The following is a 7,840-nucleotide window of genomic DNA, read 5'->3' as shown; positions in this document are numbered from 1 at the left end:
AAATCTGTACTCAGAACTTTCAAATAACTGGTTCAGTGATAAAGAAGAAGTCTCCAGGTAAACAAAGATCTGTATGTTCCTCGAAAATATTAACGCAGTAAGAGTTGCTATGATCCGTAAACGCCTAAACGAACTGTCCGTCGTCATGCAATTTCACTTGACTTGTCAAACACCAGTATAAGAAGAATTCGTCATAAGGACTTATACGTGCATCCATAAAAAATTCAAGTAGTGCAGATATTAAAATATCTGATAGAGTAAACTGCATGATATATTAGTAGTATTAGTATTTAGTAGTATTTATTTATTTAACCTGGCAGAGATAAGGCCGTCAGGCCTTCTCTGCCCCTCTACCAGGAGATTCCAACTACAATATCAACAATAAAATTACAATTAGTATTAAATTTACAATTACAATTACAAATAATATTACAGTTAGTATTAAATTTACAATTACAATAAAATCAAAGTACGAAAAGATTACCTGAATAATTAAAGCTAGATAATTTATCATAGAGAAACAAAGAATATTTTATATTTACTGAATTACAAATTAAATCTAGAATAACAAAATTGTATAGTGATGAAATTACTGAATATTGAAATATTTTGTGATAGATTAAAGAAACTATTTACAAGTAATCAATTACTGACCAAGTGCCTAGTAAGTTTTCGTTTGAATTCAATTTTATTTCGACAGTCCCTGATGCTAGGAGGTAGCGAATTCCAGAGTCTTGGCAGGGCTATTGTGAAAGAAGATGAGTATGAGGAGGTGCGATGGGATGGTATAGTTAGTATTGTTTCATGACGAGAGCGTGTGTTCAGATTATGGTGGGAAGAAAGGTAAGTGAAGCGAGACGACAGGTACGAAGGAATAGAAGAGTTCAAGATTTCGAAGAGAAAGAGAAGTGAATGTAAATTTCTTTTCTTATCTAGTTTAAGCCAACCTATCGCTTCCAGGGATGGGGTAATATGATCATATTTACGAACATTGCTTACAAAACGTACACACAAATTATGAGCACGTTGAAGTTTCATTTTGTTGTCGCTGGAGAGGTCAGTCAGTAAAATGTCCGCATAGTCGAAATAGGGAAATGCATATTCATATATTCATATATGAGGCCTCGCCAACCTCATTGATGATGCAAAGGAGGAGAGTTCGGTCGGCACCGTGAATCGGGTCTCGGCATAGCTCAGATAGAAAGAGCGCTCAGTGCGCATAGCTGAGAGGTCCTGGGTTCGATATCCGGTGACGGAGCGAATTTTTCTCCATTAGGTAGGTATAAACCGCATGACTTTTTTGCCAACAATTCTTGGATCTAAATGTTAGCGAAGACATTGTCCACAATATGCAGATGAGTGATGAAGCTCATTTTCAGCTTTCTGTATCGTCAATAAACAAAACTTCCGATACTGGTCACCAACTAACCCTTATGCAATGCATGAGGAACCATTACACAGTGTCAAAGTCACAGTTTGATGTGCAATAGCGTCATTTGGAATCATCGGTCCTTATTTGTTTGAGGATGATAATGGGACACCTGTTACTGTAACATCACAGAGATGTGTCCGAATGATTCAAGAATTTTTGTATTTTTATTTTATTTAGTATTTATTTATTTAAACTGGTAGAGATACTTCTCTGCCCCTCTACAGAAATTGACAATAATCATCTCACCAATAGGGACACGTGGTTTCAACAGGATGGTGCGTCCAGTCACACGGCTAGACTTAGACTTGAAGAATGTGTGCAAAGAAATGGGTCCCACCTGCAGGGTTTAGTGTTCAGAAAATAAGAATTTTACGAGATACAGATATTGTGTATACATTAAATGCAAAGTTTAGTTTCAAAATATTCAGTGCAATAATTATTAAACTTTTTTAATCGCCCGTTTCATTGGCTCACTTTGTATATTGCAAGTCAGAGTAATTAAACATCTTTGAAACCCCGATAAAGGAACATACTGTATATCGTGGGTTCTTCGAAAACCCTATAGCATAATTTTTCTAAGTTTTCAGAAAAACGGAGTTGAAAGTTTTAGCAATCTAAAAATAAATAAATAAATAAATAAATAAAAATATGTAAGTGGCAATTATTTATTTCAAACAAATGTTTCTAACAACACTGCCTAAATGGAATATGGCATTGATATAACATTTCTGAACATTCAACTACATTAATTACCAATTAATGAGAAGAATAGTGGGTCTTCCCGGACAAAAAGAATAGTAGAATTTCTTAAGGAAAAGCAATTATTAATACTCCCAGTCTGAATTATTACTACCACTCTTTTAAGCTCCAGGTTCAGGTACCAGGTCCTTAATTGATGCTGAGGTGGGTAATTGTTCATACCAGCTGTGTCTCTCTTCTGATATAGATCCACTTCTGCAAAGTTTCAGCAAATCTAATTTCTTTTATGTATATAGGCTACTTATTGGCAAATGTTTACTAGGCCTATATACTTTTTTCAGCTCAGTCCTTTTATTCAATTTCTTTTGATGACCTCTTCCACTTGTATTGATAAATTGATAAGAACTTGAATGGCCATACCAGTAGAACTAAGTGTCAGGGTGTGCTTTACAGTAGGCTACTTGAAACTTCTGACCATCAGGGAACTCACTTTATTCCCTACAGTGTCCGCTGTTGTGTTTTTCAGTGCTTATTTACTTAGTTCTTTCAGATCAACATTGAAATTTTAAATCTTTTACAACAATAGGAGCATTAAATCCAGACGTATGAGATGGACAGGGCATGTAGCACGTATGGGCCAATTCAGAAATGCATATAGAGTGTTAGTTGGGAGGCCGGAGGAAAAATACCTTTAGGGAGGCCGAGGCGTAGATGGGAAGATAATATTAAAATGGATTTGAGGGAGGTGGGATATGATGATAGAGAATGGATTAATCTAGCTCAGGATAGGGACCGATGGCTGGCTTATGTGAGGGCGGCAATGAACCTCCGGGTTCCTTAAAAGCCGGTAAGTAAGTAAGTAAGTAAGTAAGTAAGTAAGTAAGAAAGTAAGTAAAGGAGATTTTTTTATATTCTTTCCGTGAATGTGCTCTAGTAACTAGAAAAATGTTTAGCCAGTCCCACATTGTATAAACTGAAATGTGTTTCTTAGCTGGAATTAACTTCCATGTAACTATGTCCACTTTCCAAAATCAGCCACCGGCGTGGCTCAGTCGGTTAAGGCGCTTGCCTGTCGGTCTGAAGTTGTGCTCGGGCGAGCATTCGATCCCCGCTTGGGCTGATTACCTGGTTGGTTTTTTCGAGGTTTTCCCCAACCGCAAGGTGAATGCCAGGTAATCTATGGCGAATCCTCGGTCTCATCTCGCCAAATACCATCTCGCTATCACCAATCTCATCGACGCTAAATAACCTAGTAGTGATACAGCGTCGTTAAATAAGCAACTAAAAAGAAAACAAAATCTTCTGTTCTATTACTTCTAAGTTATTGGCTTGAATTAGGTACAATCTCAGAAAACGTTTCATCGCACAGATACTTTATAAGTCCGAGAAAGGAGGTAGTGCGCATGATCAGACATACAACGAAATAAAACTAATTTTATTACCTCAACTAGCCGTTCTCTTGTGAACCAGGTCGCTCGTCCTCTGAACATGCGCCTCCTTTCTGAGACTTACTATCTGTGCAACAAAACTTTTTTTAAGACTGCACATTAAAAGTGCTACAATATGCTGAATTCGGTTTTGTCCTCCACAATTATCTCAGAACATGGAAACCTGTTTGACTTTATCTGGAATAATATTGATCAAGAAATGCATAAGGCACCTTCCAATTTCTGTTAAAAAGTAAAACTTTATAATGTTAATTATCAGTAGTGCTGATGGACTTGCAGGATTTTCCGTGTAGGAAACTATATAAAAGTTCTATGAAAATCCACTAAGTAATTTTAAAGGCTTTTCCCTGGCAATAAAATGTAATTTTAGGACTCACTGAAAACTGACCAAGACTACAACTCCAAAACTATACTTCACAGGAATAAGTGGGTTTTCCCAGACTATGGAGCATAACATTTTACATATCGTCGCTTAAGAAACAATACCGCGTAACTGACATTTTTGGTCAAAACTGTTTTTTTGCACAGATGGTACCTCCACTGTCATCTGCATGCATTGACAAGCGCGGGAATTTGATTACATGAATGGCCTGCGTGCGAAGGAGGGGGGTACAATACCGCGTATCTGAAGTCACGAGAAGTCTGTAGGAAATACCGCGTATCTGACAACAGATAGGCTGTTATGTCTACTCCCTGCGCGCCCTCAGTACGGAAGCTGGTTCTCGTTACTGCCTTGTGAAATTGTATCAACAGTGTGTAATATTCTGAGAAGATTAAAGAAGTGTTCAGTTTCAATTATTTAAAAGTTAAATATAATAGAATTATTTCACTAATTGAATGTTAATTGAGCTGAATTCCCGCAGAATCTTACTGCAAGTTCATTCACTGAAATATAGTACATTTATTATTTTATTATCATATAGGCCTACAGATACAAGAAAAGAAATGGATAATGAATCAGACGACAGTCAGTTCAGCGAGAACGAAATCCTATCTGTGCTATGTTCTGCATTCAAGACGGGAGAAACTTCTGTGAACATTAACGAAGGTATGGCATAAGAAATATCACAGTTATTAAACGTTTATTTTTCTTCAGTTACGGAATCATAACAGCAAACTTAATTTAAGAACTTTATGTAAATAATCATGAATGGGCCGCTAAAATAATTTACGCTACATTCAGTGATGCTGAGCTTGTTCCTTCCATTTCCTCCGGTAGGAGGAAGATCTAAATTGATGATAATATTTACTACACATGTTTTAATCCATTTATATCACATTTATAAACACTAGTAATCTCATCTTATTCGTAGGTGTACTGCCTGATAATTCAAATGCAAAAGAAAACCGTCCTTCTGAAAATGGCTGCTGCAGATCAGGCATTGTCCGTCCAGTGTTACCGGTAAGGTTATGATCGTATTAGATTAGATTAGATTTATTTATTTAACCTGGTAGAGATAAGGCCGTCAGGCCTTCTCTGCCCCTCTACCAGGGGATTACAACTATAACATGAACAATAAGAACGTATTATGCAGTCTGGTATGATTTAAAGCATACTATTAAAATAATACCGCTAGAAATAGGATAGGACAGAAACTGAAGACAATACCCCGTCAATGAAGGATCTACACCAAATTTCGGATGCGTCTTCAGATGTAGACAACCCCGAAGAATTCGTGAGTGCTACTTATTCTACATCTTTACATTCGTCAGAAAAAGGTAAAGAGAAGAATCTACAAGCGTTTCATGGAAACTTGACAGAAAAGAAAAAGTAGTTGAAAGCCACAAAAGGGTAAGTGGAAGAAAATGGAAAATAGAAAACTTAGAATGGAAGAGGAAGCTTATCTTAGCTACTAGAGATCGAAAATGGCAAAGTGACACATGATACGGAAAGAGATGCAAGGAATTTGGGGCCAGAGTGTAGTTATAAAATGTGCCAAAATTCGAAAGTAAGGGGCTGTAATTTAATTTTTAATAAGAGAAGACACATCTTTCAGGCATTCTGGAAAGGAACAGAAGACCCTTTACGTATCAAATCTTTCAGTTGGATTTCACTCCTACGAACATTTGTCTACAACCTAAAAGTTGCTGAGAAAAAAATTCAGGTTTGCAAAAACATGTTTCTGTGTACATTGGGAATTAAAGAATGAACTGTGCGATATAGGTTAGCTAATAGTACTGATGGCGTCCCTTCAGAAAAAAAAAAACCCATATTCTCGTGCAAAAGCACAGAAAAAAGAGCATTAGTAGTCTGCCTAAATTACCGTCACATTATTGTATATAGAACCAATTGTGCCATAGTTTTTATTATAGTATTCCACTAGGGTTACTCAAGGATTACTTTTTGTGATTTCAGCATAGACCTATAATTACTTCTTTATTGTGTTTAACAAATATTGTGCCTGAAAAATTATCATCACATTATTACATTTTTATATGATTATCTTTTCATTATTCGCAAGTCAGTCAAGTCCATTGTCAATAATAATAATAATAATAATAATAATAATAATAATAATAATAATAATAATGATAATATTGTTATTATTCATTATTTTATTATAAAATTATATTTGTTAGCAACATTTTTAGTAACAATTCTACTTATCTATTCAAATACGTAGTGTAAAAATAAAGTACCTGGTATCAGATTGTCATTATTATTATTATTATTATTATTATATTTTTATTATTATTGTTATTATTATAACAATAAACATTGAACTGTGTCTTCTTTTTCCTTTCCCAGTTTCAGCATTTGACTGACTAAGAATGCAGCAATCATTGTCTGGAACGTAATCTAGTGCTGATTCAAGCTACAGCCTACCGACCTTGACCTCAAGTCAGATGGTAGGACAACAATTCAGATAACACATTGACATATACAAGAGCAAGAATAATATTTCCAGAAGGCAGTTTACACGCAAAGAAAACGCTTGTCAGCATGTGTCCTGAAGCTGCTAAAGTTGTCTCACAATACCGCGTAATTAACAAAATGTAGTCAACGGCAGAGTTCCAATACCGCGTAAGTGACATGGCCATATGTCTACGGCCATGATCATCCATTTTCACTTAGTTACAAATTAGTTATGCTATTTCATAGCCATACACCACTTTTCAAGACTATTGCGTTATATTTATGGTTTTTATTCGGTTTTTTCCTTCTCCTGTAAAATTTACATTTTGTCAGCGACGATATTCAGATAACAATAACTCAATTTTCACCAAAATTGGAATTATACGGTTTTCGCAGAAGCCCCACGATTTATTTTACAGTACATTATCATTTTGAGAAGCCGCTAAAATTTCTTTTTAGAGAAAAACACGCTGTATGTTCTATGACGAAGTATAATCATTATCACATTTCTCAATTCACGAACTGTGAACAAATCTCTTCTTGTGCATCCAACATGAATCCAAAAACAAATACCTCACATCTGTTTATTCTGTCGCCGCACACTGAATTCCTGAAACTTTATTACTTCACACCTGGTCAGGCCTTCACGCCGTCCCTACAAGTGTGAATATAATCCCAAGAAGCATGTACGTGACGAAAATGGATGGACAATCTCTTGCACGAATTCCACGTGGGGAAACGCGCTTCTCTATAAACCTTGTACGTACTAGTGAACAAGTGTTTGCCTGCACCAAGTATACCTAGGTATACTGTATTTCGCTGACTCACAAAGTGAATTAATTATGACGGACAACGTAGAGACTAGTTTTAATTAATTCTCATCACGATGGAGGGGGCGACTCGGTCGCTGTCTAAGCTACAGTGCACATCCCCTAATCAAATTCAGACAAAAAAGTAAAAGAACTAAACCGTGAAGCTAGCAACAAGAGGGAGTAACCATTGTTTATATCTGTCTAGAACCTGTCACTCTTATGTTGTTACATCGACAAACAATAATAATATTCTACTGGCATCTTATTGATTCGAACAGGGGGGGAAGGAAGGAGGAGGGGAGATAATGCAGCTCCTTTTCAAAGGTATAGAGAAGAGAGAAGTGTATAGTGGAGTAAAGACTCGACGTAGCAAAAACTGTATTATTATCATTTATACTTCTGATGACGCAGCTGCTGAGAATTCTGGAGCATGATTTTTAGATCTAATTTTGTAACTCTACCTTTTTTATGCATCCTCCTTTCCAAACACAAAAGCTTTTGTTCTGTCAACCGAATTCGTACTAAACAGTAATTCCACATATGGCCGCACCGTGTGATACAGCTGTGTATAATCGAGAGACTTTTACACATG

The 7,840-nt window shown here is 36.2% G+C and overlaps 1 long non-coding RNA gene across 1 annotated transcript; it reads left to right on the top strand.

Annotated features, from left to right (window-relative positions):
* Nucleotides 1–4,065: 4,065 nt before the first annotated feature.
* On the top strand, nucleotides 4,066–6,748 carry LOC138713983 (uncharacterized). Its single transcript, XR_011336021.1, has 3 exons — nucleotides 4,066–4,627; nucleotides 4,893–4,981; nucleotides 6,329–6,748. It is a non-coding gene; the product is annotated as an uncharacterized lncRNA (long non-coding RNA).
* The last annotated feature ends 1,092 nt before the right edge of the window (nucleotides 6,749–7,840 follow it).

Source organism: Periplaneta americana, chromosome 14 (assembly GCF_040183065.1).
Source record: "Periplaneta americana isolate PAMFEO1 chromosome 14, P.americana_PAMFEO1_priV1, whole genome shotgun sequence".
Taxonomy (NCBI): domain Eukaryota; kingdom Metazoa; phylum Arthropoda; class Insecta; order Blattodea; family Blattidae; genus Periplaneta; species Periplaneta americana.
This window is presented reverse-complemented; position numbering and strand designations above follow the sequence as displayed.